The 19,338-nt window shown below is 34.3% G+C and overlaps 1 long non-coding RNA gene across 1 annotated transcript; it reads left to right on the forward strand.

The window, feature by feature from the left end:
- Positions 1-561: 561 nt before the first annotated feature.
- On the forward strand, positions 562-1,242 carry LOC148781802 (uncharacterized). The gene is made up of 2 exons (XR_016057005.1): positions 562-781; positions 865-1,242. It is a non-coding gene; the product is annotated as an uncharacterized LOC148781802 (long non-coding RNA).
- The last annotated feature ends 18,096 nt before the right edge of the window (positions 1,243-19,338 follow it).

The following is a 19,338-nucleotide window of genomic DNA, read 5'->3' on the forward strand; positions in this document are numbered from 1 at the left end:
TGACGCTCAGATCTGTTTTTTAAACCACTGATTTAAAGCTTCAAAAGTAGTGTAGATCGAGCAGATCTATGAAAACTTAAAAAAAATAATTTTGATCTCTATGTACAAAAGATAAACGGTCTTTTTGTAAACAATCCCTCAAAATACACCCTTAAAATATACCGCAACATTTGAAGAGAAATCCTTTTCTTATTTTATTTTCATAGGAATATTACAGCACCACCCCCGTTTGTCCTCCTCATAAATGTCCTTATTAGTAACGTTTATAGAAGTCAAATTTAAGACCACCATAAATATCATTGAATTACTCATTAAGGCCATGTACCATCTTTCTAAATATGGGGACAATTCAATTATCACAAAAGAAGCCATGTAACATATTTGAGGAACTTCCATGCATGTTCTGGACCAGGCCAATTCGCAATGAACCAAAACAATAATTTTACATCCCCACCAGAAGCATGATACAGAGCATGGTTTATTCTGAAGTCTCATTCATCAGTTAGCAATGGGCTTCTACTACCTTAATGATCTCCGGATTCAGATGGTGATGATTGTGAAACATGGAGCTTGGAACGGGGACATCTAGGCTTTGCAACTAGAATAAGATCCGACTTTTTCTGTCTCACTACTGAAGTATTTTCTGTCATGTCAAGTTCCTCTGGCTTGGTTCCATTTGGAAGCTCCCAATCAAAATGAAACAAAAGTTGAGCGAGAACAATTTCGATCACTGAGTTTGCGTATGATATGCCAGGGCAACCCCTTCGCCCTGCACCAAATGGTATGAGTTCAAAATCTTGGCCTTTGAAATCAATTGTGCTTTTCTCAAATCTCTCTGGTATAAATTGATCTGGATTTTCCCAGATTTTTGCACTTCTTCCTATTCCCCAAGCATTCACCATAACCCTTGTTCCAGCTGGTACATGGTAGCCACCAATTATGCAATCCTCGCGTGAAACTCGGGCTATAATAGGAATCTGGGTATGGAACCTAAAGATTTCCTTAATGATGCATTTGAGGTAGGTCAATTAAGGTAAATCACTCTCTTCGACCATTGGTTTTTCCCCAATTGTGTTTCTGAGTTCTTCTTGAGCTTTCCTCATTATTCTCGGGTTCCTGATGAGCTCCGACATAGCCTAACGTATGATGTTTCAGTTCCCCCACCGATCATATCCTGCCAATACCACAAATACAAGACAGAGAAACAAACATTTAATCCAGTGAAAATAAGATAGAAAGCAGTGAATATTGGCTTTTGGCAGCATGGCTTAGCAGTTAGCAGAGTTGGGTTGGAGAAATACCACCCGAACTACAAAATCAAGCAATCACATGCTACAATCTCCTCCCTTCAAAAAGAAAATAATAAGCAAATGGATGTAGCTATATCAAAATAAAAATAAATGAAAAAATTAAAATAAAATAAAAAAATAAATTATTAAATAGAAAACAAAACTAGAAACCAAATGGGCTCAAAAAACGTCTTCAGAAATACAATTAGAAAACTTGATTTACAGTTGGAGATATTTTAAAAATCCCAAAAAATAGGAAAACAAAAAAATCGGGCATATGTTAAGAAAAACTCACTAATATTTGCGAGAAATACATAAAAGAATTTTATATATCAACTACCTATTTTTATTTATTTTTATGAATTTTTTTATTTTTCTTACATACCACAAATTGCATATGGGTACTCGTCTAACCACAAGTTTTTATGAATTTTTTTTATTTTTCTTACATACCACAAGTTGCATATGGGTACTCGTCTAACCAAAGGGGACAAGTCTGAGTGGACCCAGCCGAGAAAACGTTACAAGATTGAACACTCTAACCTTGGGGTTGTCAAAGCTTAAGTGTTTAGAAATTCAAAATCTTTTTTTTTTTGAATTATGAGAAGAATTATAAAAAAGTATCGTTTTTTATTAGTTCCCTTGGCGTAAGTTTTATTTGAATTATGAGAAGAATGAGTTTCAACTGATTACAACTATAGGTTGGTGATGCAATTACATATACAGATGCCTGATGCAAGAGAAACTAGTTCAGATGCCATCATAAGATAGAAAATTTCTCACTATGGCTTTCAACAAGGTTTGTCTGCTCGTAAGAGCTTTCAACAAAATTCCTCTCTAAGGTAACGATTCCTTTGTGGCCCTTTTTACGTGTCTTTTGGGTCGACGTCTACCCTGGCCCGACCGGCCTGGTCTTGAAAAACTAAGCATTGAACATTGGGTAACAAAATGTGATCCTAGGACAGGTCAGGCTAGGCCCGGGTCGCCACAAAGCAAGCCAAGCACGCCCTAAACATAAGCAGGACCCTAGAAAACTTTGTCGGTTTCAACTTCTTTATCTAAAGGAAAATTGTTCAGGCACGCTAGACCACATTTCTGCAATGTGGGGTCTAGAGGTATAAAACATTCATCTTAAAGATAGATGCAAATATGTGATTCATCTTAAAACGACTGAAATTAACAGTCAAAATATTTTTTTAATATAATTATTATTTCTAATAGTCAATTTTTTATTTTTTTTCATGATCTTCATGTTAAATATTATATATTCACTAAAAATTAAAATAAAATTATATTTAAAAAATATACTTATTTCCAATCATGCATTTCTACAATATGCGGGATGGCCGCATAGAAAGTGGGTCCTTGTCTAAATAGAGGGCATTGTTTTTTTATGGAGTCAGGGTTACTTGAGGGCTACGAGGCCGGGCATGTGATGCCTCACCGCAGGTTTAATCTTATTCCAATCAACCGATCAAATACATTAGCTGTAAGACGAACATAGGCAGAAAATGAATGGGTTTTACTGATTATCGCTTATTACGTCTAGTGCTGTTAATACATAAATAAATAGACAACAATAAAAAATTAAAATAAGGAAGAAGAAAATACAATTACCTACTCAACATAGATACTTGGCAAGGCTCAATTAGACACCCGCCATCTTTCGAAATGCAGTCCTCATAAATTTGGTCGGCACGTTTTAATTATTCGGAAAATTCATTACTTTTCTTTGAAAATTGTTATAATATTTTATTTATAAGGTAATTACCCAACTGGGATTACATTATTCGAAATGGTAAGATCTGGTATTTGGAGAATTCATCTTAAGAAGAGGTCCATGTTGATGTCAGTGTTCTTAATCAGGTTTCTTTTAAAGAGATGTTGATCATTTTTTTAATGATTAGCATGAAAGAGTAGCATGATGTGGAATCATCATTAAGGAAAAGGTAAACAATCAGCACTATTTTTTTTTCTAACTACAAGAGTCATCACCATTAGATAACTGTGTGAAACATGGAAAAATTCACACTGTTGCAAATGTTTGGATATGATCTCCCTCTCTCCTTCAATCACTCGCTGAATAAAATAGTACCATTCAAACTAAGGGGCCCGTTAATGATTGGAAACTTTGCTAGCTGATTTATCAAACCAAAAAAAAACAAAAAAAGGACGTCCATGTTGCAATCTTTAGGTTGCCCGCTCTCAACCAAGTATACATCTTGTTATATATTGTTACAGAAGTTCGTGTCCTAACTCCTAAGGCACTAGAAATGATAAGAAAAACACTGTATACAACAATCAGATGGAGATTACATACTTTTTATAGACCTGATCTTTTTGCTTTGTTTTTAAACCAAATATTCTCTTTTGCATGTCGAATGTTCAATTCGACCCCCTAAATTCTCTCTCTCATTTGATTACTAGAACCAAGATGATAGTGCACATCACAAATCATTAACCTCAATAATTGACCTGAGAGTTCTTAATTTCTCCTGGAGGGAATATGCAGTTAGGGTTTCTTGGTTGGAGCACTTTTCATAGAGAGGTGAGGAGGTATTCGAGAAGTTACATGCCCCCCAAAAAAAATCTATCTTTTAAAGTATTAGTAGAGAGGTCTGCATTCCAATAATTCTCTTAACATTTGGTTTCCTGGCCTACTAAGTTAACTACATGGAGCCGTTCAAATATTTAGAATAAGATTTCCACTAAAAAAACTTCTCCCATTTTCATTGTTTATGTAAATTTCTAATTTTTTTTTAATTTTTCTTCTTCTTTTTTTAATTTTTTATAAATACCACGATTTGAAACTCGAAGTTCCAAACTAGAGTACTTCCTTATTTGACCTGATATACCTATTCCTTTTTTTGCTTTTTCTTTTTTTTAACTCTGTTCTAAACTTACCATTGCACGATAGCAAACTCTGGACCAGTGTTGAATAAATAACAGACATGTGAGCTGGTCTGGAACATTCAAGTTCTAAACTAATTCATGTTTCAAAACTGCCAAAAAGTGACTTGTCCCTGATTGAGAAGTTGGAGTTCTCAAACAGGAAAATTTTGGACAGAGGAAACCACCATCAAAAGAGATATCAGCTAAACTATAAAACTAATATCATTTTTTTAAGTATAGTTAAATTAAGGAATTTTATCTCAATTTTCTATACATAATAAATAAGTTCCAAGACTAGAAACCTTCATACTACATGGCGCCTCCATGCCAAGATCATCAATCGTTAGTTTCTAGAACATAGGATTAGCATGTTAAACTAGAGGCAACCCTAAAATTTGAAAAATTGTAAAATTCATGCAGGATACATGGGTAAAGGACGAGGTGGATGAGCCCAATCGTAGATTTGGAAGGGTATTTATCTCAATAAGAATGTGGTAGTGTGTAATATTTGGTGGGAAGTCGGAAATGGTGCTATGATAGACTTTTGGAATCATAAATAGTTGGGTGATATTGTCTTAAAGATCTGGTTTCAGGTCCTCTACAAAAAGGCTGTAAACGAGAATTTGAAAGGTTGTGAGCTATTTGAGGGTGAAATGCAGCGGGTAAATTGGGACATTCAGTTCATTTATAACAGATTACCGGATTTGCTGATTACATAATTTTCTAATCTTATGGAAGAGTTGTCTAAAGTGTATGTTTCTCATAATCAAGTAGAGGAAGTAGTATGGGAGCTAACATCTGATGGGGCCTTCTCGGTGAGATTTGTTTATCATATCTTTTTTCGTGATAAATTGAGATGGGAGCAATCTAATCTCAATTCATTTTGGAAGTGGAGAATTCCTCATAAAATGCAATGTTTCCTTTGGGCTATGTGGCAGGACAAACTATTGACAGTAGGTAACTTGAGAAGACGGGGTAGGCATATTGTCAATATATGTAGTTTGTGCAAAGACGATGAAGAGAGTGGGGACCAAATGTTTATTCATTGTAAATTCACATTCAGTTTGTGGATATGGGATTTTCAACTAGTAGGGCGCCCTCTTTCTTTGCCTCAAAGGCATACAATTATTTTTTATTAACTATCAATTCCTACTTTGCCAAATAAAGCAGTAATTATTTGGAAGATCTATAGGGTATCAATTTTATGGGAAGTTTGGCTGGAAAGGAAGAGGAGAACGTTCGAAGGTGTACATTTAGAGCTTGTTTGTATTAGGTAAAAGTTTTCACTTAATGTGCGGTTCCGGTTATCCAATACTAAATAAGGTATTGGGGTGTCAAAAACTGATATTCTCTTTAGCCTTCACTCCCTGATTTTTCAGCCATTGTTGAAAATTAGACCTCTAGGGAGATGGATAACTCCTCTTCATGGTTGTGTTAAGCTTAATTTTGATAGGAGTTCTATGGCTAATTCAGGCCTTACTGGTTTTGGTGGAGTGGTAAGCGATTCGAGAGGCATAGAAATTTTCTCCTTTTATGATCCTTATGGCATTGCTACGGCAAATTGTGCTGAGATGTTAGTGGTATTACATTGCAAAAGGTTTTGAAGGATCGTTGTGCTAATTTAGGTTGGCCGGTAGAAGAAGACTCTTTGAATGTGATTAATGGGTGCTCTGGAAAATGGAGTCATCTATTGTTCTTAAGGAAGTATTGGCTCGAAATGATGGATATTGTCAGAGTCAGGTAGTTGCTTTTCATTATGTTTATAGCAAAGCCAATGACATGGCAGATTCCTAAAAATGGGGTTTACACTGATCACATTCTTATTTTGCCCTCGTAGTTGTTATTTTCTGATGTACTTTCCATAATCAATAAAGATCATTGCGTTTGTTAAAAGAAAAAAAAAAGTTATTAAAAAAAAAAGAAAAAAAAGAAAGAAAGAAAAAAAAAATACACTAGAGCAAGGCTCCCTAATTTGTCTTTTCTCCATCATTTCCGCTCTCCTTCAATTTTATATGGTCTGTTGCGTGGTTCAAGAGCGTACCGAACCCAAGTGGCTAAAATGAAATTAGACGGTGTACAAATATTTAATATTTATGGTCATGTTAACGTAGGTCATGAATCCCAAAATTTTGGATTAAAAATCTATTCTTACGATAAATTAGTGGGAGTGTGCATATGCAGAAATCCCATCCTATTTTATAAGTGCAGCCGTCCAAATAGGAGACTGACTTCATACGATGAGGTGAGCTTTGTATAGAGCCTAGTCTCTAAACAATCAAATTGGAGCTACTTTTATCCATAAATGTGGTTTCAATATTAGAAATCTTTGTGATAACTTTAAAATATATTTTTATTTCTATTTATAAAGTTTAAAGCTTCAAAAATAGTGTAGATCAAGTAGATCTATGAAAACTTAAAAATCTTGAAAATTGACAGTCCAAAACTGCATTACAAAATACACTATTTTCAAAAGTTGAAATTCATTTTTTTCTCATGTCCATACATCTTGGTATCAAAATGATAAATTTGAGTATCAAAACAACCTTTTTTAGTGATGTTTTTGAAGTAGGTTCTAAGTTAATTGTTTAGAGTCTCCGCTCCATAAAAACTTTTCCCAATCTTTAATACACGAGGACTTCGCGAGATATAATGCCGCCCTCGTCAACTCCCTACAAAATAACGTTAAATTGTGGGTCAATACCGTAGAGAATGAACCGATCACATGTTATGTCCTTCTAAATTGGGCAAATATTATCACCAGCTGTCCTACATGACTCCACTTCTGGACTTGTAAAGTGTTCCATGAAACTAGCGAAGTGTTTCATTATACTTCCCCTACAGCATATAGATCTATGCTTCTCCTGTTATCTAGCCGTTCAATTTTGATCAAGTGAGTTATTCATCGTTTGATCTTAGATCCGATAGATCAGAGCATTTTATTTTTAATTTTTTAATAAAATTATATGAATATGAAATTTAGTACGTGCCATCTTCTCATTGGGGCGCACCTATAAAAAATATTTAAAGATAACTTTTCAATAAAATAAAATTACCAAAATACCTTTTTAAACTTTCAGGGATATTTTGGTAATTTTATTTTATTGAGAATATTTTTTTTATACTTCTTACATGTGCGAGTTTAATAGAGGGTTGGATGCCCAAAATTTAGCATCAAAATATTTTCTATAAAAAAATAAAAATAAAATAGAGTAGAGTCATGGCATTATGATTGGGCAATCTTTGCCCTCCATTCAAAATGGACAATTGGATAAGGGGAAGCATACAAGTTTTATGTTGTAGGGGAAGCATAGAAAGCTTGCCCATTTCATAATGTCGTAATTTGATCATACCTTGGATGGGTCAAAGTACATATTTTTTCATTTTGTTTATTGGAAAATGGTTTGGTAAGTAACATAAAAATTGTAAAATAGTTTGATATCAAAATAAGAAATCCCCACCTTATAATTCATTCAAAATTGCAAGTCAAGCATTGGAAAACCTTTACAATGATTATCTCGACTTGGACATTATGGTTGTTAAAACAAATTGGATTTCAAGCTCTAAAAATAATGTATATTGTAGCACATTATCGAGGCCATTTGTTTTTCGTTAAAAATAAGTGTTCATAGATCGGCAAGATCTGTACAAGTTTTTGAGTTTCAAATTTTAATTTCGATGTTGGAAATTGATTTTAGAGCTATCATAAATATTTTTGTCGCTGAAAGTCTTTCTGGACAAGGATTTGAGGTGAGGCATTATTTTGTTTATATAAAGCCTAGACCTTATAGAAAACTCATCCATAAAAAATTGTAATTCAAGCATTAGAAAACATATACATCAATCATCTTGGCTTGAATATTATGGTGGTAAAAAAAAAGTTTCAAGCTCTAAAAATATAGTTATTATAATAAATTATCTAGATTCTCCATTTCGCCCAAAAAATAAGTTTTCAAAGGTCAGAATGATTTGTACCGCTTTTTAAATTTAGAATTTCATTGTCAGTATTGAATATTGATTTTAGAGCCATCGTTGAGAATTACAGTTCTGAAAGTGCTTTTTGGATGAGGATTTGAGGTTTTATTTTGTTACAATAAAGCCAAGAACATATAAAAACCTCATCCTTTTTTATTTTATGAATTATTTTGAGCTATTGCACTCATAAGAGGCATACTCAATAAAAGGTGCGGTTTGCATAAGATTGGGGTCCTAGACAATAAAATTAAGTCGCTCATTTAAATAGTATCGAAATATTTTGATTCAGTATCATCAATTTTTATGATAGCGTGAAAATTTATCTTCATCTCTAATAACAAAATTTAATTACTTAAAAATAGTGTAGCTTGAGCAGATATCTGAACACTTAAAAATTGACGGTCTAGATAATGCATTACACGATGCATTATTTCTAAGACTTAAAATCTACATTTTCTTATGTCAAATCTTGAGGTAGAGGCTATCAAATTTGAGGGCTTTTCAGCATTGAAATAACCTCTTCTATTCTAATAAGTTTTTGAGATGCAACTTAATTTGATTGTTTAGGGCCTCATCTTTATATAATCCTTTCCCTCAATTAAAAGCACAAAGATTTTGTTCTCTCCGTGTGGTAAAATCCAATGCAGGAGTACTTCTAGGAATCTAAGTTTTGTAAATGTGACCTCTTCAACTGGTATATTAACCGTGTTACAAAAATTAATAATAATGAAATCTCTAAATAGTAAGATTGAAAAAAGACCCTACAATTTTTAAAGAGCAAGATCTAAGTTTCAGAAAACTCAAATTCATTTGTTTTTTTTTTTTTTAAATAATCATTTAGTAATTCTTAGGTGGTCCACTTCGTACTAAAAAATTAGAGAACTTATAAAAAACCCCCTAGACTATACTTTCTATGCAACTTACCCCCAACTCAACTTTTTCTCTCACTTTTTTTTCCAAAACAAACATTCAATGCAAATACCCCCAAGGTAAATGTTTATTTTTTTAAAGACGAAAATGCCCTTAACATACACAAAAGTCATTTTGGATAGATTTGATGTTTAGTTTTGGACCCAGTACCCCATTGCCGGAGCGCACCATCACATTGCCGGAGCTCACCGGACCGCCCTTTGCAACTGCCGGAACACCCCTTTTCAATTGTCTGACGACACTTTACACAGTGCCGGAACCCTACTACGGGACCATACTTTACATAGTGTCGGAGCCCTACTGTCGAACCGAACTTTACACAGTTCCGAAGCGCTACTGCTGGACGGCACTTACACAGTGCCGGGGCCCCGATTTTGGTGGGATAGAGGAAAGAGAGGCATGGGTAAGGTAAAAGTAATAGAGAGTAGTTTGGGCATTTTTTATTTTTAATTTGGTTGGGCGGTTTTTGTATAGAAAGTATATTTTGGAAAAAAAAGTGAGAGAAAAAGTTTGGTTGGACATAAGTTGCATAAAAAATATAGTTTTGAAGTTTTTTCTTGTATTTTTCCAAAAAAATTGTCCCAAATAATACTTTTGCGTCAGGGAGTAAATGTGCAGTACGCTCCCACGGGAGCATCGTAAACCGACTACTTCCATAAAAAAATCGACCAAAATACCTGCATAATTTGCCGGGATTTTTTTGTTATTTTATTTACGACAAATATTTTTACTTTTAGTAGCTGCGAACCTCTAATAATTGGGCATTCCCCAAATTTCAAGTTTAAAATGATTTGTTTAACAAATTAAAAAATAAAACAGTTTGAAGTGTAGGATTTTATTTTATTTTATTGGGAGATTGTTTGAAGGTAAGTTTATAACTAAAGCTTTCCACCGTCCATTTAGATCGATGAATAGCAGTCAGATATAAATGTGTTGTACAAGTCGGTGATGCCACTTGTGGAGCTTTGTGACTGAAGCTCCAAAGAGGGATTTCCCATTGTGTAACATTCAAGGAAGAAAGACAACCAAAAAAAAAAAAATTTAAATAATTAAAAATTTAAAAAAAAAGGAAGAGCAAACCTTCCGGCCTTTGCGCCCGGGTGTGGTATTCAAATTGTTTATTTTTAATTTTTAATATTTTTCCACCCTAACTTAGCAAATAAATTATCACCGCTCAAATGCAAATTTACTTTCTTCACATGAACATGACATGGATGCAAACTCCACATGATATGAATCGCAGGATTCCCTCATTGAGGGTTTTCTTATTTCATCAATACCCGTAGAAGACTTGCTTAGAAGACTTTCTCTAGTGCATGAGATTGGTATGTCATACAGTGGCAGATACTTCGGGCAATCCAATGCGGGCTCCCTGGATGAATCTGCCTTGGCGACCTTGGTGTGTCCGAGTCAACCGAGTTGGATGGCGGACTCAGGGATCTGAAAGAAAATAAAATAGAAAATAACCCAAAAAACAAGAAATGTAGTTGGAATATGTTTTTTTTGGCCAATAATCTTTCTTTTTACATTTTTCTTTCTTTTTGGATTATTTTTCAAGTACCCCTGTCACAAATTGATATTTTTCAAAATCTGACTACTTTTTTAACCTCATTTAAATGTGTTTTGTTTAATTTCACTTCAAACATATTTTTAATTTTTAATGATTTTTAATATATATTTTTTAACCCTTTTTGGCTTGGTTTGAGTTCATCCGACATAGGCAAAGTAACGTAGTCTGAGTTACTCGTCTCAGCCTAGGGCCGAGCCCCATGGTTGAGTCTTTGTTTCCTAAACTACGATTATAGAATCGAGAGAAAAATAAGGGGCCAAATGGTGCTTTAGCTGGCCATCGAAAATCAATATGTATGCATGGAAAAAAAACTGGCATTGTACCAGAAAGTTGAAATAAGGTTATCCTAGACATTACGTATGTTTTGGTTTGTTACACGATTATGGCAGTTATGCCAAGAACGCTTGTTTTGCCGATTCGATGTAGAATCGCCTCAGTAAGTTTGAAACACGTCGGTATCTGCTTGGGTCTCATGCTGACTCCGGCAAGTCAGCCTGTACGCTCTATATTTGCCTGCGTAGGCTTTGGATTCTTGAGGCTTTATAACCCCTTGCCTACACGATAACTGATATGAACGGTTTTGTGCGATTCTAATAAACCCGGGTAATCAATTAATTTTATCGATTAATGCAAAATATGGGTAAGAGGCCTTCTACTGATTTACCCTTAAAATAAATAAATGAGTTTGGACTTTTTTTTTATATATGTTACGCTTTTTATGGAAGTTCTCCATTCGCTGCTCCAAATTCGACTTTCGCAAGATTCGTACGGATTTGATCATGAAAAACTATCCTCGTGATAAATGGTATCACAATGCAGTACCATGGCCATGGCAGGTTGCCTCATAGCTAAAATTCAAGAACGTGTTAGTCATCTCAAGGAGAAGTTGGAAGCAGTCTAAGAGGGAGGCTGTATATTTTGCAATAAAAGAATTAATGACAAGCGAGAGAGAAAAATATCAACAAGACATATACATGGTTCATTAATGGTGCCTACCTTCATGGAGGGTAAATCAGTTTCTCATTCATAGGATTACTCTGGTTTACCATAGATCTATAAAGTTATGAATCATGTCTTTTAGAAAACAAATCTCATTACAACTATGAAACAAAATAGGAAACTCAATATATTGTAATCCACAAGATTGGAAACTTAATATCTTGCTAGTATTAACGTCAACACTCCCCTTCAAATTGGTGGGTATATCTACGATGCCCAACTTGGACAGTAGTTGGACTTTTGCACTTGCAATAGTTTTGGTAAACATGTCTGCAAATTGGTCTTCAATTCGAACATAAAGAGTGCTAATACTTTTTCACTAAATATTTTCTCTCACAAAGTGTAAGTCAACTTCTATATGCTTGGTTCTTTCATTAAAGACTGGATTGGAGGCGATTATTACATAACATCTCCATTGGATTGACCGTTGGGAACCTCATATCTCAAAATAGTGATTTTAGCCATATTAATTCACTTATAGTTGAAGTCATAGCTTTGTATTCGGCCTCTGCACTGGATAGAGCAACTATATTTTTTTTTGCTTTTCAAAGTAATTAAGTTTTCTTTTTTCTTTTCAAATTAATTAAGGTTTCTTTGATCAATATACAAATGGCCAGTAGTAGGCCTCCTGTCAATTGGACTACCTGCCATGTCAACATCAGAATAACTAGTCATATTAATGTGGACATTCTGTTTCATCTAAATGATTATGTCGGGTGACAATTTAAGATATATGATAATCCTATTGACAACCACTATATGATATGATCTAGGAGCACGCATAAATTGGCACACAAGGCTAACTACATATATTATATCTTGTCGTGTCACAATCAAATAAATCATTCTGCCTATAAGTCTCTGAAAACAACCCACATCTTCAAGAGATTACCATTTGTTGAATTATACTTGCAATTAATATCAACAGGGAGGTTAACGAGTTTGACTCCCCGTTTATCAGTTTCTTTCAACAGGTATAGGACATATTTCTTTTGAGAAATGAAGAGTCCATCTTTTTATTGTGCTACTTTAATGTCGAGAAAATACTTTAGTTGACCAAGGTCCTTGATGTCAAATTTCTTGTGAAGATAATTTTTAAGTTTCATGATTCTTTCTTAAATATTACCTGTAATGATAATATGATTAACATAAATGAGTACAACTATTGCACCTAAAGATCCCTTTTTTATAATCAGCTGAACTCTTAAGAAACCCGACATTCATCAATTATACCCACATGTTGACGATTATAGTAGCAAGATATTAAATTTCCTATTTGTGGATTACAAAATATTGATTTTCCTACATTGAGTTTCTTATTTTGCTGGATTATAGTTGTAATGATGTATTGTGGTCTAAGCGGTAGATCTGTCGGTTGTCCAATTATTAATGGACCTTAAGTATGTGTATTTATCCTCACTTATCCTATATTGCTGCAGTGAGCTTATCCAACACCGTGTTGCCCATTTTCTTTATTACTATTTTTTTCGAAGACATGAGCTTGTTGGGTTCTTGATTGGGTCTTTGGAACAAGGAATCATCAAGTATTCCTTTATGTTCCAACCATGGCTCTTATAGTTCAATTCAAAGGAGAATTCTATGAAGTTGTCGAGTAAACCAATGTCTCAGTTAATACAAGATATTGCCCCTGAGTACTCAAAATTTATGTGGATTTGCAGTTTTGTTCCTCCCCACTTACCTTTCCAAGTCCAGATGATCAAGGTCCTTCACTATATGCTCATTGATTTTTCTTTTGCCACCATTTGGATACAAGAAAAGGGATGAGAAGATGTTTAGAGAGAAAAAAGACTTTAAAGAAGAGATGGAAAAGAGATATAACTTTTTTTTTTCATTGCCCCGGGCTCCCTTTTGGCTATTCAGCCCCGTAGCTTTTTTTCTAACACTTGGGGTTCCTTTCGGAATTTTTTTTTTGTTTTATCGCCCTGTTGTTCCTTTTAGGTATTAAGCCCGGTGATATTTTTTCTCAACGCTTGGGGTTCCATTCAGATTTTCAACCTAGCAGATTTTTATTTTTTATTTGAGAAGAAGAAGATGAAGATGAAGATGACGAAGGAAGAGGCGAAGTAAATGAGTCGGTGGAGCTCTTTTTTTTTGTTTCTCTTTTGTGGTACTTCATCCAAGGACTATGTAGGAATTCGATCATCTTTTCCTTCTTCAAGAGGCTTAAAGGTTCTATTATTGGTTACCCTCAGATTTTCCTTGCCTCAGGTTGGCATCCAATATCTCTCTGACAATGATCGTTGAATTCTATTTGATTTTTCTTTTGAACTACTCCACTTGGACCTTGATTTTCTTCCTATGAATCACTCTCGGTTTCCTAATCCCTCAATCTTTGGTTGGGATGGATAAACTCATAAGGCTTTCCCCGTTAATGGAATAAGTTATGGTATTCATTCTACGTTAATTCCTTTGGAAGTATGACGCGTGAATACCCTATTTGGCTATTGTGAGGAGTGATTGTTCACCCCACTCTATTTTGATTATCTTTTTCATTTATGATTTTGTATTGTTCTTTGGAGGTGAACCCCGTAGTTGGCTCCTTCTTAATGCTTGAGTCAAAGTGAAACTCGAGTACAAGAAGAATGACTGAATTAAAATTTGATGGCCTTATTTTTTTTGAATTTTGAGTTTAGTCAATGACACACACACAACCACCGGATTTGAAATCTGATGGATAAAAGTGATTGTGACCTCCCTATATTAAAGGTAATGGCCTCTTTGTGTACTTTCCAAAACAATATTCTATACACTACTTTTGGTAGACAAAAATAATGTCCTAAGATTGAACATTAACCTTTCAAATTATAGATGATCTGGTGTTTAAGAATTAAAATTTAGAAGATACTGCTCTGTGTGTTTAAGAAGTCAAGATTCGTTTTGCAAGAACATACTTATACAACGATTCTGAAGCAGATTTTAAAATTCGAGATTGTCAAAACTCATCCTTAAAAAAGTACTTCTAAGTAGGTATTTTGATGGAGAAAGTGTATGTGTTTTGTACTCCAGGTAAAATCCCCTATTATTTTACACTATTTGTTTGTTTTTTTTTTTTTTTGGGTAATTAAGTAGAAAAGACAAGCCCAATAGGGAGTCGCATTTTGAACGTGTTAAATTGGGGTATTAGCGATAAACATAGATACCACGATGTGGTAACTCGGTGTGGGAATCCTATCACCACCAGCTGAGCCCCTTCCGTCACTATTTTTTTTGGTTATGGAGCGTGCTTGCACCAAAAGGGCAGCATTAATCGGGCTAAACATTGGCCAGCTGATCTCCCCCATAATCTTACACTATTTTAGAGACGCTGGTTCCATTATATATATATATATACATATGATTCTTGTCAACTCAATAGTATATATACATATGTGAATGTATATGAATCAAAAGCTCCCCTTGGCAAAGATGTTAAAGGTCAATGTTCTTAGATCCCACATCATCAAGCCATCCTCTGCCACTCCTCACCTGCATCGCTTGAACCTCTCCTTGGTAGACCACTTAACGCCAAATATCTATGTTCCTCTAATCCTTTTTTACTCATCGACTCATGAGAGTAGTTGATGAGAGAAACGAAGAGGGAGATTTGGAGTTGCAAAGTCCACGGGTCAATGGGATCGAGAACATGCTCCAATTCACTACTTGGTGTAGATTGGGGATTTATGAAATGGATTTTGGTTGGGGAAGGCCGGAATGGATGGCCATGAACTTCCGATTCTATAAGAACATAGTGGTTCTCATGGATACCAAGTTTGGAGATGGCATTGAAGCTTGGATCAGTTTACCTGAGACCGAGATTGCGAGGCTCGAATCTGATCCCCAACTACTTTCCTTTGTCTCGAAGATTTATTGAGTCTCTCCGTCTCTCATCAGCCTTTGAATTCTCAGTTGTTTTGAGAAAAACTCTCTTTTATGATTTCTGCAATATCAATGTTTCATATCAGGAAGACTTTTGTTTCAAGATAGTTATTCTGGAATGGACTGCTTTCTAAAACAATAGTTACACATTATGTCGCATAATGTTTTTAAGGAAAAAGTTTATAAGGATGCTACCGTATAATGTAGAACTACGGATGCCCCTCAAAAATCCATCGGAAAATGTAGTTTTAATATTGAAAAACCTTTTGATTGATCATCTCGACATCGAGATGTATGACTATGTAAAATAAAAGATTTTAAGTCTAAAAAATAGTGCACTTTACAACGTATAATCTACACCGTCCATTTTCAAGATTTTCTTATATTTATAGATATACTTGATTTTAACCATGTTTTAAATTTAAAATTTTATAATTAGATATAGAGATAGATCTTGGGATAATCCTAATAATATTTTACATCAAATTTATATACCATGATAAAATTTGAAGGGCACCGTACCTCTACATCTACAGAAGCGTCTGTATTCCAACTGCACCCATGTTTTAATATTTCCCTATCATTTTACCCAGGGCTTAAATTTTGCTATGCCCATGTATTCGATATGGAACGATTATCTAAACCAATGTTTAAAAAACTGGTTATAGGTTAATAGGTCATCTACTAGGTCCCAGTCGACTAAGTGAACCAGCCAACTTGGATAGGTTCGACCAATTTTGGCCTCATTGAGCCAGAAAGCATAATTAAAGAGATTTTGAACAAGGAAAAGTATATAATGAGACCATTTATCTTTGGTACAAATTTGTCACAATTGATATTGACCATTGAATGTGAAATTAGATGGTTGTATTTAATCCATTGACCAAGCTCAAACTCCAAACAAAAATTTCTTGAACTTTGTGACATACCCAAGCTATCAAATTTCACATGGGATGGTTGTAACTAATTGTGACATCCTTGTATCAAAAGTAAATAGTCTGATTGCATACAATTCTAAAAATCAAAATAAGTGGATTTATGGAAAACTTTGATAAAATATGTAGCATATTTTGATTAAATTTTTGAAAAGATGTGAATAACGAAAATGCAGTTTCTTTCTAAGTGTCCCACAATCATTTCACAATGTAATAAGATGTAGTAAATCTCGACATCCATAAAATGGCACTTCAGCGGCAAACAGGCACAAGGTCACCCCTTTGCCTTAAGGTGACCATAAAATTTTCATATTACATAGAAGTTTATCCCTCCTATTATGTTTTGTCCAGTCCCGCCAGTGAAGTAAGGCAAATAGAACCTACAAATAAAATGAAAATAAAAAGATGTCATGTGTGAGGCTACTATTTTGAAAATAATGAATATAAGATACAAAAAATTCTCGCAGCGAATATATATATATATATATATATATATATATATAATAAGGAGAAATCAGTGGGGATGACATGGCCCTACTCGAAGTGCAACACAAGGACTTCCTTCGAGTTCACCCATCCTAGTCCCAGTCTTGTCCAAGCGTGCCTATAACCAACAGCTAGACGCAAATGTATTATTATGTTTAAACTAATGTAATTATTATGTAAAAAGTATCTAAAACCCACCTAATAAAACCTGGAAAAAGAGAAGTCCGTTGACAATATATTTACAATAAATATAGGATATTTTTTAAATTTTTAACAAAAACCCTACATAGAGATAAAAAAATTAAACTAAATAAAAATATTGCTAAAATATTATCTAAACCCCACTTAACGCAACCCAATATTAGAAACAAAAAAACATACAATACATTATAATAAACAGCTTGTATTCTTAAAATTCCTCCTAAAAATTATGATCTGAGAGAAAAAAAATTAAAAGTTATATAAATGTCGCTAAACAAATTAAGTACCAAGTTTGGATAGATCCTAACTCTTTCTAGATCAAAATCCTCAAAGAAATTCTTTATTAAAATTCAAAGAATGTGTTGGATCTCAACTACGAATTTGGATTGTGAAAAATCCAAAGATTTTGTGGTTCGATCACTTCAAACTTTTGACTTTGTCGAGAAAATTTAATCGGGCTTCGATAGATGGTTTAATCATGAAGAATTTGAAACAAACAATAAGTTGTTAGGTTGGGATTTGACTTTTGATTGATTTATGCGTCAGTATTCATGGAGGTGGATCAATAGGGAGCATGTCCTTGTGCGCAGAAGTAAGTTGCACCTCTATATTTTGTTTTCGAAAAATTGTTTTAACGTAAAAGACCGATGATACTTTCAAAATCTATTTTTTTTTTTATTATTAAATTTAATACAATTTGAACAGATCTATAAATACTTGAAAATTTTGAAAATAAATTTTTTAAATATATTGTTATGCACATTTAGTGCTTAACTGTTCTTTTATGTTTTAATGCAGTTATTAAAATGATTAAGATGGCAGTGACTAGTGATGAGACAAACACACATGTGACTGTCAAGAGGACAGGATTGCATGGGAATCTTAATAAAGTGGTTTTAGCCTGCAGCGGTGGCTTGGACACGTCACTTGTTGTACCATCTCTGAGGTTTATTTGACCACAATTGAGTTAAAATATACAATTTTTTAAGCATTTTCTATTGGGTTTGCTCAATTTTAAGAAATTGGTACATATTTCCTGAACTTACATGTAACTGATTGGCATAAGCCAGAACATGCGGCTTGAAAAAGATAGGCCTCATGCCGAGTTTTGTGGTTTAAGTAGAAAAACAAAAGCCGGACTTACAGAACCAGTCACACGGATATGCTATTTTTGTGAATTTTCAGTACCATTTTTTTTTTTTTTAGGTAATTCAGTGGGGATGACGAGCCCCTGCCTATTTTTCTACATCGTCAGTGGTTTGTGAAGGGGTTAGATGATAATGGAAACTTAGACCTTGTAAAATTATAGTATCTTGTTCTGTGCAGTGTTTCTTATTGAAAGAGGGACTAGATCCTAAGCGTGCATCCAATCAAAGGCATTTAGTTCTTCTGCCATTGTTTGCTGCCATTCTACTTAATTGGCAGCTTGTTTGTGGGTTTTTGTTTTAAAATAAAATCGAATGGAGGCAAGAAAGGCTTGATGCCGAGGTAAGTAGGTTTTATAATCAACAAATCGAGAAGGCAGAACAAAGATACGTGTACTATGGCGCACAAGAGGCATATGTACATGATCAGCAAGTGCAGGTGCTTGATTGGGATATGGAGTAGCAACATAATGGTCTACCTCCTGGGAATTTGTTTCAGAGATAGAATCTGAAGACTAAGGTGCAGAAGGTGATGAATCATTATCAGAAAAAGAATAAGATCAAAAAAATCGAGAAGGCAGAACAAAGGTACGTGTACTATGGCGCACAAGAGGCATATGTACACGATCAACAAGTGCACGTGCTTGACTAGGATCTGGAGTAGCAACATAATGGTCTACCTCCTGGGAATTTGTTTCAAAGATAGAATCTGAAGACTAAGGTGCAGAAGGTGATGAATCATTATCAGAAAACGAATAAGAAAAGCAAAATCAGAAAGAAAGCATGTGCTCACATAATACAACATGTCTAGATATTCGAAGTCTCTTTGTTTATGGATCGTAGCACCTATACCCTTTTTGATAATCAGGATATCCCAAAAACAACACTTCATAGCTTTGGGGGATAATTTATCTCGCTCAGATGCAGGCAACAAAAAAGCAAGTACAATAAAAAACACGAAGGCTAGAGTAATTATGGGGGCGAAAAAAAACGTCTCAAAAGGTGAGCACTCAGATAAGACCGAAGAAGACATAACTTTTATT

Source organism: Amborella trichopoda, chromosome 6 (assembly GCF_054954075.1).
Source record: "Amborella trichopoda isolate Santa Cruz 75 chromosome 6, AtrichopodaSantaCruz75HAP2 v2.0, whole genome shotgun sequence".
Taxonomy (NCBI): domain Eukaryota; kingdom Viridiplantae; phylum Streptophyta; class Magnoliopsida; order Amborellales; family Amborellaceae; genus Amborella; species Amborella trichopoda.